Raw genomic sequence first — 16,293 nt, forward strand, 5'->3', positions numbered from 1 at the left:
CAAATAACTGAAGACATCCATATGTATAGGCACAAACCAAGTTTTAAAAACTCATCAGTATACCATGGCTGAAATAAGTTATAGCTGTGTAGAAACCATCACCAAGTAAAACATTAGTAGAAAGTTACTTAGAATTTACTCATGATTTCCAAGCCTCGGTTTATTCATCCATAAATGGGAATAGTAACACTAACCTTTTAGAGCTCTTGAGAGCAGTTAAGATCAAGCACATGATACGCAACACATCTCCATCACTCTGTATCCATACCACAAAACAAAGTGACAGGTCAGGGAACCCCCAAGCACTGTTGTCGATCAGAGCTGATTAGTTCTGCCACTTACTAGTTCTATAAGCTTGAACAATTTACTGAACCTCTCTAGACCTCAGTGTTGTTGTCAGGGATAATCATTCCTACCCAGCTAGGTTTCAGAGAGAATCAGAGCTAAAGCCAGTAAGGAGCTTACCTTCTGCCTGCCATGTAGAAGATGTTAATGAAAGTGGTCCCTCTCTATTGCTAGTAAAAGGATTCCATTTGCCACATGGTTGGGCTAGAAATTCTGAAATCATAGAGGCAGCACTACTGCTGTCCCTAGGTAGTTTCATTCTGTTTTGTCCATGTGGCACCGAACAGTTCAGGGAAACTGACAAGGTGATAGCGCCCCCAGTGTACCCCTTGGTCTGGGTCCAGGAAATGTGAAACCTCTGAATCTGAAAGCACTGTTACAGGTGACTCATCAAATATGATAAAGGTTTTTTAGACAGCAGTGATAACTGCTTATCACCACTAAATACACAGAGAAAATGTATCAATGCTTCTACCTGTTTCAGCATCCCACAGATGATTATTGAGTGGTTCTGATGTACTATGCATTATGCTAGGGCTTTAAGAATAGCATCACTGCTTGCTTTCTTCTCCAGAGAAGGTGACAATGGCATCTGTGTCCATTTCCAAAGCACCTCCTTTCCTGCTTATGGTTCTAGCAAGATAATGCTAAAATAATAATAGCACCTCCTGGTTGGGATTATTTTGAAATGATTACTTTTGGCCCCAAACGCCAAATCACAAGAACCATGCCACAGCCTCCAAGGGCCTCCACATGCAATAGATACGATCTTCTTAAGATGTGTAAGTGAGGAAAAGCTTAGGGAACACCTAGAGTCTGCCTGCATTGCCAAAGCAGTGAGACAAGCCCGAGAAATCCGTTGAGAGTATTCAATCTACTTAGCAAGAGTGGGGAAAAGAATAGAGAAACTTGGTCTTATATAATATAATTCAGGTCTCTCAGGTATTATTCAACATCCTTGAATGTTACAAATGAATGTCAAATGAATGCCCTCCAGAATTCCTGAATTTTCAACACAAAGTGCTCTGAGGCCTGCTCAAGGCTTGCAAACTTGAGTATATCTGAAAGCTTGGTTTTCTTATGTGAGGGATGGGAATGAGTTTGTTATGACCATCAAAGTGAATGCTCTTTATAATTAAAAAGGCCTAATAAAACCACACATTAGTATTGTTTGTTACTGTCATCATCGTTTGACACAGAGATTAAAAAGTGACTGGAGCTACTTGCATAAGTCCTATTAGTACAGAGCATTGAATGCCAGACGTAGAGGGTTAGGTTGCATCCGATAAACAATGGCTAGTTTTTTGTCTTGTTTAGCTTGCTTTTAGCAGAGTATTGTGTTCTTTCAACTGAGTTTTTACTAAGATTAGCAATAATAGGCAGAAAGATAAGAATGGTGGGAATAGAAAAAGTGTATGAAGTCTGGGAGCTCAGAAAAGAAGCCTAAAAGAATCTGTGTGTGTGTGTGTGTGTGTGTGTGTGTGTGTGTGTGTGTGTGTGTGCGTGTGTGTGTCCCGAGAAGCTAACTCCTAAGGCAACTGCGATGCCAGAATATCGTGCAAAATTTGCATGCAACTTGCTGAGCCACTTCATTAGCATCCCTCCATGCCATACTTCTCATTAATCAGGGAACTAATTTCAGCCAGGTGTCAAAGGGTGGCCAAATGGCCAACAGAAGGGGCAGAGTACCAAAGGTGACAGGGTAGGTGGCTACCCAGAGGCACAGCACGGTAACCGCTGAGAAGCAACCGTCGTGCCGTCCAACCTGGTTTGCAGCTAGCAGAAACGGCACAGCATCTTTGGAGCAAGTGAAGCTTGCAGACTGCAAGGTGAACAGGCAGCATCCCACGCAGGAGGTACAACCAGAGACAGCAGAGGGTCACTGGAGGGCTGGGCACCCAGCAGGGGGGACACAGAGCTCAGGGCAAGCTTCAGTGTTCTCAGTAACACTTATCCACATGGATGGACACGCCATCTGGGAAAGTATTTTTATTGTTGCTGTATTGCTTCGGCTCTTTTGCCTTTTTTAATATAAGAAGCAAAGATCTATATATGGTCTAGATGTAGATATATAAACACACATACACCACAAATTGTGCTATTGCAAAACACAGATGTAATGCCTCCACTGAACTCTGCAAAGAATTTTCTTGAATTTATAGCTGATTCCCTTGGCAAAGAACCCTTTGCTTTCACAACTTGGTGGAATATTTTCAGATCACAACGTGTCCTTTTGTGTTCAGGACCTCTTCATTATGTACATCAGTGAGGTGGCATGGTTTCACCTTCTGTGCTCAACATTTAATAAAGAGAAAATGATAAAGTAGGGCACTAGTAAGATAGAGAATTCCTTTCCTGATTGGTTTCTGGTGTTTCTTCACCCCACCTTGGGAATTGTCTTTTGTATAGGAAAACATTTTGGTTTTTCTTGGGGGAAACTCAGCAACTACTGGAGTTGCAAAAACCAAATAAATATGTGCTTTTGTTGAAATGCAGAAATCAAAATGGTACTTTTTACCCTCTCATAAAAAGCTCGTTTATGCTCAAACACTGCACCAGCCTTATGCCAACCTTTGGCAGATAGACATGTGACATTTCCTTTGCCACATAGAGAGTAACAACTCTGCCAGACCTTCTAAGGTCCTCAGTGGTATCATAATACTCAACACTTCATTTCCCTGGCCTTTATTATGCAACAGCAACTTTTAACACTCATTAAATATATATGTCACTGCATATGTTTTCTAGGCCTATAGATTTGTTTTATAAATAGAAAAATACCAGAGATAGTTTTCCAAAGCTTTGTGTCTTTAGAGAAATGCCTCTCTTTAGAAATAAAATAATAATTAAAAAAAAAAAAAAGGAAAAATCTTGCCAGAGTAATCAAATCATACTACTCCAGTTGTCTTCTTTGTCAGACCTAGGTAATCTCAGGAATATGGTTAATGCCTTTAAATTTGACCAGCCTTGATAAACAATGGCTGATTTATCTTAACTGTTTTATCAAGGTTTCCAGTTTTGCCTCACAGGACATGCCTACCAGTTTACTGAGAAACTGTCTTAGCCAGGAGTACCAAAACCCAGTTTTCAGCCCTCTAATATTTTTCCCTAGTGAGATGGTGGCCAAGAGTCTAAAATCCAATCACACTTACTTTCCAAGGTATTTTATAGATGTCCCATTCCACTCTCGGGGTGACTCTGTTATCACCATTGTTATTATCACTAACATGAATGATAATTTTATACTAGCTACCACTCTGAAGTAGCAAATATGTGTGCTTAGAGAAGTGTTTCTCTTGGGCCACTCATTCACTGATTTATTTAACCAAGAAATATTTATTGAATGACTGTTATGCACCAAGTATTGTTCTAAATGCTAGGGGCACAGGTGTTAATAAATTATAATCCCTTCCCTCATAGTCTGCTCATAGTTTAGGAAGAAAAATGTCATGGAAATTTATAGGGTAGGTCAATACTATAAAACATGTATATCCAAAGTGCTCCGTTTAAAAGGAAGGGAAAAGTGGTTAGTTATGTTTGCTGGGAAGGCTTCACAGAGCAGGTGACAGTTTCCTATTCAAGGTAAAACTGGAAGGATAAATGAGGAGGTCGAATATTCGTTCTTTCATTCAACAAATATTTATTGAATGAGGTAGGTGGTGTTCTAAACACCGGGGATACATCAGTGACCAAACAAAAATTTCCTGTTCTTGGAGCGCCTGGGTGGCTCAGTCAGCTAAGTGTCTGACTCTTGATTTCATCTCAGGTCATGACCTCACAGTTCAAGGGATCGAGGTCATGACCTCACAGTTCAAGGGATCGAGCCCCACGTTGGGCTCTGCATTGACACCACGGAGCCTGCTTGGGTTTCTCTCTCTCTCCCTTTCTCTCTGCCTCTCCCCTGCTCTCTTCTCTCAAAATAAATAAATAAACTTGAAAAAAAAATGTCCTGTTCTCATGATGCTTTTATTACTGTGAGAGGAGAGAGATTAAAACAAAACAAAACAAAACAAAAACCTAAATAGATAAAATCGATTTCAGGTAATCATAGGATTTATGCTTATGAATTAAAAAAGAAAAAAAAAAAAGGAAGGGATCAAGAGTGTCAGGAGTGGGAGAGGTTGCAATTTTAAATAGGAGGCCAAGGGAGCCTTCTCTGGAATAATGACATCTGAGGAGAACCCTGAAGGAAGTAAAGGAATAATCCATGCAGATACCTAAGGAAAGAGCATTTCAAGCAAAGAGAACAGAATGTTCAAAAGACCAGGGGCTGGACATGGCTCGCATTTCCAGTGTGGCTGAAGCAGAATGCAGTGGGGTCTGAGAATTGAGCAGCACCTTGGAGGTTACTCTAAGGACACCTACAGAATAAAGTCTTTTATTCTGAATTCTTTAGCCAGTGGGGGATTGGAGCAGAGTGATACTAACTGCCTTCCATTTCGAAAGCATTGAGAATAGACTGTAAGGGGGTAGGGGTTAAGTAGGGAGACCAGTCAGGAGGCTACTGCTGTAATGCAGGCTGGAAATAGGTCATGTTCCAGAAGGCAGCAGTGAAGGTAGTGAGAATTTATCAATTTCTGGATCACATTTTGAAGGTAGAACCACCAGGAGTTATTGATACCTTTGAGAAGAATTATAAGAGGAAGGGGGTCAAGTATATCTCCAAGGAGGATTTTAGCTACAACTATAAGGATGGAGCTGTCTCCACAGAGCTCAACTCAGTTAAGTGGGTGAGAAAATTTTGAGCATCTCCATGTGTTAGGGCCTGCATAGGTGAAGGAGGGTAATAGATGCCGCTGTTTGGCACAAACTCTTTGTATCCCAAAGAGGCATTTCTGCACAATTTTTTTTTCAACGTTTATTTATTTTTGGGACAGAGAGAGACAGAGCATGAACGGGGGAGGGGCAGAGAGAGAGGGAGACACAGAATCGGAAACAGGCTCCAGGCTCTGAGCCATCAGCCCAGAGCCCGACGCGGGGCTCGAACTCACGGACCGCGAGATCATGACCTGGCTGAAGTCGGACGCTCAACCGACTGCGCCACCCAGGCACCCCTACACAATTTAATAATAATAGAATTCCATCCTTAGAAGAGAAAAGACAGAGATTCAGAGACAAGCAAGAGAAAATCCCCTAATGATGTCAAAGATCGGACACAGTCCTCTCTCCCCAAATTTCCAAACGATTCCAAAATAAAAGTAATAATTAGAGTAGTCAAAGATTATATTAAGTCAGCAGGGAACTGAATTACTATATACAAATAAAAATAACAAACTGAATAAAATTAATGACAATAGGAATGCATTCTCTGTAAATTCTCAAATTGGGATGTAATAGGAGTATGTAAATACAAAAGGTCATTGTGCATAGGAAGGAAAACACCTTGAACCAGGAGTTGAAAAGTCTGGGTTCTCTTCCTAACATTGACTTTTGGGCAAATTAATTAACTCCTAGCTTTCAAACAAGGATATTTTTACCCCCAGGGCATGTCTGTGCCAATGTGCTAAAGAGTAAAGGTTAAATATTACATTTAAAATGGCATTTAAACCTCAATTTTGCTGAGGATAAGAGGTTTCTCCTTTTAAAAAATCAAACAAATGTGACTGCATAATTGAGTAAAAAAATAATTGTTAGGATTGTTTCCCACTGATCTGGCCTTTATTTATTGAGTTTCTACTATGTGCCAGCCACTATTCTAGGCAATGGGCATATACTAATGAACAAGATAGCCACAGACCTGACTTCCAGGGCTTGTTATCTTATAGTGAAGACAAATACTGTATAAGTAATTAGGGAATAAAGCATGAGTTTCCAATAAGTCGCTTCCTTGTAGCAAGCCCCAGACCACCAAGGATGGAGGGCACACATGCATTCCCTTCTAATAGTAAGAGTATTTGGGGGAAATGTATGATGAGAACTAACTTAAGTTATGAATCTTGATAGCTTGGAATGGAAAAAAAAAACATTTAGAATTGTGTTCCTTGGGTCCTCTAAAAAACAGTCGCCAAGAATGGATTAAATATGCAGGCATTTTATTAGGGGAAATGCCTATGAGGCAAAAAGGGGGAGAAGGTTGCAAGAGCCATCCGATCATGATGCACGTCCGACCCCAGTGAGAAAGAAATGGATGTGACAGAAGGTTGGGTGGAAACACCCTAGTTTGTCATGCAGTCTAAGGAATTTTTGTTCTTAAACTAAAGTCAGCCAGTGTTATCATCCCTGACACCCTCAGTTACTGGCTGGAAGCTGCCAGTGGGAGGCATGGCCTGTGCGTAAAAGTGGGGACAGTTGTCAGAGCACAACAGACAGTAGCTGAGTCTTCAGCGAGTGCTGCAGGGCCCTTTGGGCAGTAACATTCCCTACAATGGGAGGTCTTTGAGGTGCATTTTCATGGCTGCTGGAAAAAAAATTTTTTTCTTAATAAGCAGAGTCTTTGGAGTCAGAAATAACCTTGGTTGACTCCAGTCTCAGCTACTTAATAATTTTCTGACATTGGGCAAATTACTTGAGTCAATTGTAAAAGTTAAATGAAATAATACCTGTAATGTGCATTATACAGTGCTTAGAACATAAAAGGTGATCAATAAAAGTTAGACCTGCCTTTTTTCCATTTAGCTGTAAAATGCATTCATTTGTTCAACATGCATTTTTGAGGATCTTCTATATGCAAGCTATAGCAGGATGAGTATGCAAAGTGCCTAAGACATAGTCTCTGCCCTCAGAATTGATGTATTTAAAAAATATAAAAACAGGGGGACCTGGGTGTCTCCGTCATTTAAGCATACAACTATTGATTTTGGCTCAGGTCATGATCTCATGAGATCAATCTCCAGATTGAGCCCACATCAGGCTTTACATTGACAGCATGGAGCATGCTTAGGATTCTCTCTCTCTCCCTCTCTCTCTCTCTCTGCCCCCCCCAAATTAAATACATAGATATTATAAATATATATATTTTAAATATAGATATTATATTATAAATATACATTATATTTTATCACTTAGGAGCAGAAAGTACTCCTAAGTGGTAAAATATATAATGAGAAGGAAGCAGGATTTTCAGCAGTAGAAAGGAGCATTTATATCTTACTATGTGTATTGTTGATGGCTTGAAATTCTTCCCAAGTGTTGTGAGTTTATGATAACTTGGATGAACATGTTGGTGTACAATGCAAGGTTTATGAACTGTGTTGAAGAAGGGTCTGGGAAGACCGTCATTGGAGTATTGTTGGTACATCCTCATTTACCCAGCTTCTTGCCATCTGAATGTCTGGCTTTCCCAAATCATTATATTATGCCTACCAGCCCTCTTATCTGAATTGTCTGCATGTTAAACTGGACAGAGTTCCATGTGTCAGTGTGCCCCTCAGCATGTCTCCCCAGAGCCCCTTCAAGGTCCCTCTTAATGGCAGGGTAGAACATTTGTATGATTGCTCCAGGCATGTGAATTTGTACTCAGTGCATCCAGATGGTGCCAATTGAAATCAATTTAGATATGGCTTGATTATACTTCAGTGATGCGAGAACTTTCTTTCTAAGAATATGGAGAACTCAGTAGGTATTCTAGGGAAATAATTATAATAATAATTAAATGAGGCTCAATTGGAGCTGAGAGAACCAGCTTCAATTCTTAGCATGATTTACAGACCTGCTCAATGACATTAGGGAAGTTATTTGCCCTTTCTAGGTCTCATGTCCTCATCTGTGAAGTCTGTGTGTGCAGGACAGTGGGGGAGGGGGCAAACAAAGACAACTGTCACTTATGGGCACCTAAAATTACCGAGTACTAAGGGGCTCTGCAGCTCTCATTGCAATTAATCATCAAACAACCTTTTGAGACAGAATCACTTATTCATATATGCATTCCTTCAACACACTCTTATTAAGAGCCTGCTTTGTACTAGCCACTGCATTAGGTGGAGAGTATAAAGATAGTAAATGAACAAAGTTGTTCCCCTTATTATAACATGATCATCATTCACTGTGTCAGAGATGAAGACACTTGAAGCTTAAGGAGATGAGCTACACTGATAGTGAGTAGAGACTCTGAAAAGGTCCTTCTGACTCCAAAATACAGGGCTCTTTACCTGTATTTCTCAACTTTTTTTTTCATGATAATGAAAGCCTCCCTTCCCCCACAGAGGCTTTCTACACATTTTTTTCCTAATTGTTTCCCACACCGCCATGAAATAAATACTAGATTTGTCTCATTGCTTTGAGCCTTAAAGAATTTAGATTGTAGTATCAAATAAATTTTCACCCCATTGAGTGTGACAGTCCCCCTGTTGAGAATGAATGCTCTACATCACATTCTTTATGTCTTTATAGGCACCAACTCTTTTCCAGGCCCTATGACTGTTGGAGTTAAAAAAAAAAAAAAAAAGGTATGAGATGATGCATGGTTCCTACTCTCAAAGAAATGATAGTCTAGCTCACACCATCAGGTTTACAAAGCTCCTAGCCACAAGATCCCATGATTCCAATTCTTCATACATTTAGGATTACTAGACAGAAATTACAAAGAGAAAATGAACTGCCTTGATCTAGCAAACAAGACAGTGTTTTCTTGTTATAGGTTACCAAGTAACCGTGTGGTGATCACTGCATTGCCAAGCCTCACAAAACGGGGTAGGCTCTTTCTTATCTTGGAAATCTAAGGGAATGGATCTATTCACAACCACTCCAAATGGGTTTCCATTGCCTCCTCTCTATATCTTTTCTATCCTCGCTATCAGCTAGAAGGCCTTGTTGAAATTCATTTGGCTCACAAATGGGCTCATCATAAATAATATAGACCCCTCTCGTATCACTCACCTCCTCCACATTAATGACACTGAATGGGCACCATTAGGGGCTCTTCTTTTATTCAGAAGAAAGGATTTTGATGAATCCATTGCTTACAGACAGAAGGAAAAAAAAGCAATTCAAAACCACAATTTGAAATTAAATCTTCTGTGGTCTGAACAAGCATGATTGTCAGTTCTTTTATGTGTTTCCAACGTTGCCACAATTAATATTTTAAAAGGAGCTTCACCAGTGAAATATTTAGCAACAGAAATCTTAACATTCTTTTCCTGGTGGCGACATTCCATTGCTCAGCAAAATGAAGGGAGTCCCATCAAAGTGGCAATGGTCCTGCCAGAGGGAAATGGGTGTATGACTGCAGGGGCTTATACTTGAGCCTCTGCAAAGCCCTTCTGCCTTCACCTCTCAGAGTGATGCCCAGGATTCTGAGGAAATAGCTCTCCTCTCTGCCCTCCACCAGGCTTATGCCTAGCACCCTGGGGGATAACCACAGTTATTTATAGATAATCCCTTCTTGGAAAGGTCAGATTTTATGATGTGTTTATGACCCTCTCTGACCAAATAAGTTCACTTGCATCAAATTCTCTGGTGGTGGGGGTGGGGATAGTTTGAAACTGATTCAATTCATTTCTAAAGCTCTGTGCCTGTTGAAGCCAAGAAAGGCTGGGCTCTGTGGCCAGCACCAAAAGCTGAAAAGAAGTTGACATTTTAAGGCCTATGTTTGCTCCTCCTAGCTCCTCTTTCCCTGGTTAGAGAGCTTTACCTGTCTCTAGCCACAGCTTTTCACTCATGCAGAAAGATCCTGAAAGAGGATTCTCTGTATCCTGGTCACTTACCCTGTCTTTACTGGCCAGCGAGAAAGTCCAGTGTCACAAATCAGCTCATGAACATGTATTAGGGATGGATGTGGAATCCTGGCGGCCAGTCCCAGGCTGAGTCAAAAAGCAGCCTTTGGGGTACCTAGGAGGTTCAGTAGGTTGAGCATCTGACTTTGGCTCAGGGCATGATCTCACTGTTCATGAGTTTGAGTTTGAGCCCCACATTGGGCTCTCTGCTGTCAGTTCAGAGCCCACTTCATATCCTCTGTTTCCTTCTCCCTGCCCCTACCCTGCTTGCACGCTCTCAAAAATAAATAAACATTAAAAAAAAAAAAAAAAGCAGTCTTTGGAACTGACTGACCCTGTGCTTTGCTCATTGATGTCACATCTGTGACTTCACTGCTCACTTCCACGTGTTTCTCTCCTCTCCCACCTTTCATGAAAGCTCCAGGCCCACATTTGCAACTCGTGGCTTAACATTTAGGGAGCATCAAACTCTTCATATCTAAAACTAAGCCCTCAAATTCATGCCCCACAAAACAAATCCACACACTTGTATTTCTACAAAAGGCAACATCATTCCAGTCTCCTCAGCTCAAGAACTGGGAGTGTTCCTTGATTCCCTCTTCCAGCCCTCCTACCTCCTACTTAGCTAACAGTCTTGCTTCCCTCCCTTTCCCTTTACATTCACCATCTGTAGTGTCTCCTCTGCATTGTATCTGGAAAGCAGTCGAAGACCTTCACCTGTGCCTTTGATGCTGTCCCTGTCCCATCTCCTCCAGGGCTAAGGCCATCCATCATTACTCTCATCTCTTTAGATTCTCCCTCTCCTCCTGACTCCCTATTAACAGGACTTACTATGTCTACTACACCCTGGCCTCATCATTCACAGCCAGAGCTTTTTCATCTTGCCTAAAATTGGAAATAATATCTTTCTCGCAGGGGTGTGGTGAGTAGACTTCAAAGTAACCAGTCTGGTTCATTGTAGGCACTTAAATTCACACATTCAACAAAACCCTTATTAGTTTCCAAACACTGGGCTGGGCACTGGGAATAATATCAATAACATTTATTCACTACTAGCCAGCCACTGTTCTAAGAGCTTTTTACACATTAACTCATTTAATAATCACAACAAATAGTTAAAATCATTATTGATTATACAAGCAGTTATAGTTATTATTTCTAGATGAAGATGCAAAGGTATGGAGAGATTATGGTAAAATAAAAGTCAAACCCAGATAGGTCTTAATCACTTTCTCTTAAGAATATCTCAGTCTCTAGCCTCTCATGTTCTATAGACAAGGAAATAATAACAACACAGAGGAGCACCTGGGTGGCTCAGTCGGTTGAGCCTCTGACTTCGGTTCAGGTCATGATCCATGAGTTCGAGCCCGGCATCAGGCTCAGTGCTGACAGCTCAGAGCCTTGAACCTGCTTTGGATTCTGTGTCTGCCTGGCTCTCTGCCCCTCCCCCTCTCACGCTCTGTCTCTATGTCTCTCTGTCTCTGTCTCTCAAAAGTAAATAAACATTGGGAAAAAAAAATTTAAATAATAATACAACACAGCATAGTAAGTGCTCAGATTCAAGGAGTCCTTGGGTGTGATAGAAACATAAAGGAAAGACAAATATTTACAGAGAGGGTCAGCAAAGCTAAGCTTTGAAAGACAAATGTTAGTTTCTTTTCTTTTGTGGTCTCTTCCTTCTTCAATGATTCTAATCTCATTGCCAGAGTAACCAAAGTACAGCTCTGGTATTATCATGTTTCTGCTTGAAATGCTCAGATTTTCATTGCCTATCCATTAAAGTCCAAGCCCCTAAAATTGACAACGTTGTCTTTTCCCCACCCGGTGTCCAGATCCTTATCTGTGCTCCTGCTTCTTCTTTCTCCAGAAGGCCCTTCATCCTATCCATCCCTGTGTCTAGAGCCTCTCTATTCTTCAAAACTATTGCTATTCATTTAAATCTTCACTAATTTTTCATCTAAACAACATCCCCTCTCAGGCACCTGGATGGCTCAGTTGGTTAAGCATATGACTTTGGCTCAGGTCATGATCTCACAGTTTGTGGGTTTAAGCCCCATGTCTGGCTCTGTGCTGACAGCTCAGAGCCTGGAGCTTGCTTTGGATTCTGTGTCTCCCTGTCTCTCTGCCCCTCCCCTGCTTGTGCTGTCTCTCTCTCTCTCTCTCTCTGTCTCAAAAATAAAAATAAAACATTAAAAAATTTAATAAAAAAGTAAAATAAACAATATCCTTGAAATGCCAAGACTTCTTTACATTCAACCTTGTGTTAAAGATTTTAATATACATATAAAAAATACATATAAATGTAAATTAATATAAAATATACATAATATACACACACACACATACACACACATTTTTATGTATATATGTCACTTCTGCTGGAAATGAAGTTCCTTGGGGACAAAGCCTCTTTTGTTATATTTACACAAGACACAATGCTAAAATTGTACTAAATGGAAATGCAGAAACTAGGCATCTTCACAGTCTTCTATGTCACTCATATCTCTGCCCTTCTCTCCATCCCACCCACCCCAAATTCTATCCTTACTTCTTGCTAGACAACTCTTGCCTCACCCACTCCTCTCTATTCCCACCACCCCAGCTTTAGTTCAAGCCATCATCTTCTGTTACCTTAAGTCTTGTACTCCTTAAACTGACAACTTTTACTATAAAGATTTTTCTGGCTTTGAGGGCCATACAGTCTGGACTGCTACTACTCAACTCTGCCCAGGTAGCATGAAAGCCACATAAACACATAAACAAATAGATGTGACTACGTTCCAATAAAACTTTATTTATAAAAACAGTTGCTAGGCCAAATTTGCTTGGCAGTAGTTTGTCAGTTCAGTTTAAATAGATACCTAATTGTTCCCAGCACTTATGCTTAAATCCATCATCTACGTACAGTCAAAATGTTTCTAACTGTAAATCTGGTCATGTTCCCCCAAAACCAATAATGAACTGACCTTTGCCTTTATTACAAATCTCATTTCCTTCCATGCCCTTCCCTACCACTCCACTTCCAGTCTCCCTAGTATTCATCTAACAATCCCTACTCATCTTCCAAAATCTAGCTCAGAGCTCAACTCTTCTAGAATGTCCTCCTTAGCCAGCACTACCAAAGCTAGTTATAGTCTCTTTTCCTCTATGTCTATACTTAGCATGAACTTCTTTGAATTTGAAAGTATCACAAATTGAAATTACCAAATTTGTTTGAAAACATGGTAGTCTCATCTACTAGACAGGGAGCTCTTTGCAAAGAACAGGATTATCTCATCTACCTCTATATCCTCCATTTTCTGGTACATATACACACTTAACAAATATTCTCTGCTTGTACAATGGTTGTTCCTAACTGAGAAATGCAGCCACTTTTCAAGACCCAAAGATATGTTTATCTCAGTGTTAGAGAATATCAGGCCAAGAAGCCAAGGAGTGGCTGAGGATAAAAGGCAGACACCTATGATTCTGTTCAGGAAGTAGAGAGCAGTTCTTTGTGGAATACTCAGAACAGTGTGAGGCAATAATTGCCTTTTCATTAGTTTTCAAAAAGAATGGAAAATCGCATGTCTTGCCAAGTGGCCTTGTAGATATTTCCTCATCCAGATTAACTACTCAGCAAAACCAAGTTGTGGGTAGGCACTAAAAAAGATTAACTTGAATGGGGTGGCAAGCTGATCACATTTGTTGGTGCTGAGTTTACAAGAAAAGGGAAGAGGGAAGTCAAGGAAAGGACAATGAGTTAGTCTGAGATAAAAAGATAAAACAAAATGGAGGAAAGTATTTTTTGTTCCTATCTAAAGGCTGTGAGGTTCATCATACACATCCATAAAATGCCAAGATAAAGGCAATGAGAATTAGAAGAGGCCTTAGCAGTTCTTCTTTTATTCATGGTGTACACAGGAATCTCATTCAATCTCTGTGTGTCTCTGTCTCTCTCTGTCTTCCTCTCTCTCTCTCTCTCTCTCTCTCTCTCTCTCTCTCTCTCGTGTGTGTGTGTGTGTGTGTGTGTGTGTGTGTGTGTGTGAATGATAGACCAGGTAGATAAGAGCATAATAACATGACCTTCGGTGAGAGATCAAATCTCTTTCTGTATAAGATGGATACATCACAAACTAGTCACAGATATATTCCTTTTTCCTTTGAGCAGTGCCTCTAAAGAGAAAAATATATATACAGGGCAGGGCAGAGGACTCATAGTGAAAACCACCAGAAACACTTGTAAACCACAAGTACATCCACTGAGATAGGTTCATTAGAAGGCCCCTATCCATAGAAGTTACATCCCTGCACTCTTTTCTAAGTTATGAATTCTGTGTATCTCCAGGCATGTAAATGTCAAGACATGAAATCTAACTCTAACACTGCTCTTAGATTATAGAAGAAAAAAGTCAGAGAAATAAAAAGTCACGTCTATCTTTAGGTATGAATTTTTTTTTCTCTACAAGTTGTTTGCTTTGTAGAGTATAACATGTCCATGTTCTGCCGCACCTCTTCATACAGTGAAGGGCAAACTCAGCAGCTCATCAATTGATTAGGACAGAGAACTATATGGAGAATTCAAGCACACGAACAAAAACAAAAGAACTTACTCAACAGGCCTGAAATATCCATACTGTCTTTGTACAGTGGTGAAATTACTCAGATGACCCTTTAGTCTCTTATCTAAATGCTATGAAAATAGAACCATGTCACGATTTTATCCAGCTATAATAGGGAGCTCACTTCCTTTAAAATAAGCAACACTTATTTCTTAATCTTCACTGCATGTCTGAGAATGTGGTCCAAATGCCAGGTAACTGACATGGGAAGAACCATTGCTCATGGGCCATCTTTATTGTAAGAGTCAGCCAGAAGAGAAGTAAACCTGGAATGCACTCTTCGAGCATTATTGCAGAGTTGAACAAATAAGCTTTGCATGAAAAAAAGTGAAGACAAGAGAGATACCAGCACACACATTATATAATGATCCACTAATGGTACTGGGACCAAGAGAAGACTAGGAATCAGAGCTGATTTTGTTTTTTGGCCTCATTGATCTATTTCTAAGGAACCTTAGGTTAATTTACATTAACCTCACTAAGCCTCTGTTTGCTCATCTATAAAGTGGAACACTTAATTTCTCTGCCTAATTCACAGGTTTATGGAGATAATCAAATCATAAATATGTGTGAAAGTGCTTTGAAACCTGTAAGATATTATAAAGGTGATACAAATATATGAATTATTGCTGTTATTTTTACTGATACATTATGAAGAAGAAATGATCAACATAAACAAGAATGTTTATGTTTAGGTGTGTTATAGGCCTTTAACCTCAATGATAATCAAGAATAAGCCTCCCGTATACTTAGATGGGCAAGTATCAGCATAAGGGTTCAACTAATGCAGCCATTACATAATGTGTGTGTGTGTGTGTGTGTGTGTGTGTGTGTGTGTGTGAGACTTCTGAGGTCTTTTCCTCTGTGGTGACTAGGTGACTAGTTAGAATAGGCAACTTCTGAGGTCTTTTCCAACTTTAAGATTGCAATAGGATTCCAAATATCAATGTCTCCTGGAATATCTTGTTCCCATTGGGTGGCCACTCTTGTTAAGAGTGTTTTTATAAATGTGAATGAGAAGCTGCCTTTTAATTACCCCCGCCCACCACTTCCTAGATAACAACAGGGATAAGGATGGGGGAACCAACATTATTGAAGTCTAATTAACCATTACCTTCTCCTGAAGGATTCTATACTCCTAACTACCACCTCTAGGTTGAAATGTTGAGCTCTGTTGGCTTCCGTTCACTGCCCTTTCCTGGATTTCTTCCTAATTTGAGGGGCAGTCCTTTTCAGTCTCCTTTTCTGGCTCTTTTTCCATAAATACCCCTTAGATATTGGCATTCTCTAAAGCTCTGTTTGACCTTCTCCCTTCACACCTGAAAGTTATCACTGAGTGATTTTGACTATGCATCGTGACAAATACAACCAACAGGATGATAACCGACCAATATTTAACTACCAGGTAAATCATCTCAGCCCGTGCTTCCACCTGCCTATGAAACGCTTCCATATGGTATAAGTATCCTCATATCTGCATTCCCTACCTTTGAAGCTTTATCTCCCCCTGTGGCCTCCATGTGCCCTAAGATTCAGACAGACATCAAATTTTAGTGAGAGAGGCCTGAATATTAGCTCCAGACTAACCCAGATTTAAATCCTAGCTCCACTGTTTCCTGGCTCTATAAAAACAGCCAACTCACCCAGCCTAGATGAGCCTCCTGTTCCTAACCTATGAAGTCTTTGATGTGAGAATT

This window comes from Herpailurus yagouaroundi, unplaced genomic scaffold (assembly GCF_014898765.1).
Source record: "Herpailurus yagouaroundi ecotype Mexico unplaced genomic scaffold, PumYag 182, whole genome shotgun sequence".
NCBI lineage: Eukaryota > Metazoa > Chordata > Mammalia > Carnivora > Felidae > Herpailurus > Herpailurus yagouaroundi.